The sequence below is a fragment of the Trachymyrmex septentrionalis genome, unplaced genomic scaffold, assembly GCF_001594115.1.
Source record: "Trachymyrmex septentrionalis isolate Tsep2-gDNA-1 unplaced genomic scaffold, Tsep1.0 scaffold79, whole genome shotgun sequence".
Lineage (NCBI taxonomy): Eukaryota > Metazoa > Arthropoda > Insecta > Hymenoptera > Formicidae > Trachymyrmex > Trachymyrmex septentrionalis.
In genome coordinates this window covers 1,704,525-1,705,896 of record NW_017305977.1, presented here as the reverse complement: position 1 = coordinate 1,705,896, position 1,372 = coordinate 1,704,525, and positions in this window count along the sequence as shown.

Sequence of the window (1,372 nt, the reverse complement as noted above, 5' to 3'; positions counted from 1 at the left end):
TTGCAAATCGGAGGTGTCCATTTGCTTTTTTACCTCAAAAATCGTTCGCATCTTTCTGCTACAAACAAACTCGCATCTTTCTGCTACAATCTCATCTGCCTTCGATATTAACATTTCTAGAGCCAATCGAGCTGCTTGATTCACTCCGGATTCAAAGACCGAGCTCGCAAAGCTAATGCAGATTTTTGCGCCTAAATTAAATTCATTACCTGTATATTTATGATAATGCTATCAAATAGAAATTGATAAGAGTACGTTATGTACAATATTTAATGAGGAAAGTAAGTTTTTATAATAATTTTTTTCCTCTTTATAATATACTAAAGACTCTAACGAATATATATCAAGTGACATAATTTATAAATTGCAGAAGTTTATTTTGCAATGTAGCATTTTCTTTTAAGAAAACACAACCTTGCATATGAACCTGCTACATTTATGTATAACAATCTATTTATAGTATATAAAATATATTTATAGTATATAAATTATTATCAGTTTCTAGTAAAGCGAAAAAGAAATCTTCAATTAATAAGGTATTTTTTATTTATTCATAAAAATAAACAATTTCATTTTATAATCTAATCTTAAAGAACAATTTATAGTTCTGTAGCGTTTGGAATTAATTCTTGGCACTCGGATTATTCGAAGATCACGTGATTGAGCTGCTAGCTTACATCTCAGATTTAAGGCTTAAACACAATAGGCACAGGCAACAGTGAATAACGAGCCGTTCAATTAGAGCTTTTGTGTGTACCAGGTGTACAAGTATGAAATGCGGATTTAAAAAAAAAACACGTTAAATTCGGAAGAATGATAAAAAGAGCTTTATTCAAAGTATGCTCCATTGCTAATTACACATTTTCCCATCTTTCGGGCAATTTGTGGACCACGCCAGTAAAAATCTTTTCCCTTTGCCGCGAACCATTCATCGAGCCATTTTTTCACATCTTCGTACGAACCAAAGCGCTGCTCAGCAAGTGCGTGACCCATCGATGCAAACAAGTGGTAATCGAAAGGAGCCAAGTCTGGTGAGTAAGCCGCATGGGGTAGAACTTCCCAGCTGAGTGCTTCCAACGTGTCGCGAACCGGTTTTGCCGTATGTGATGGAGCATTGTCATGAAGAAAAACGACTTTGTGTTGTCTCTTTTGGTATTCTGGTCTTTTTTCAAGCAGCGAACGGTTCAAATCAATCAATTGTTGTTGGTAGCGTCCAGCATTAACCGTTTCACCAGGTTTTACACAGCTCATAACAACAGCTCATAATAGACCACACCCTTCTGGTCCCACCAAACACAGAGCATCGTCTTTCTGCCAAAGCGATTCGGTCTTGCGGTCGATGTGGATGGTGCGCCTGGGTCTACCCATGATT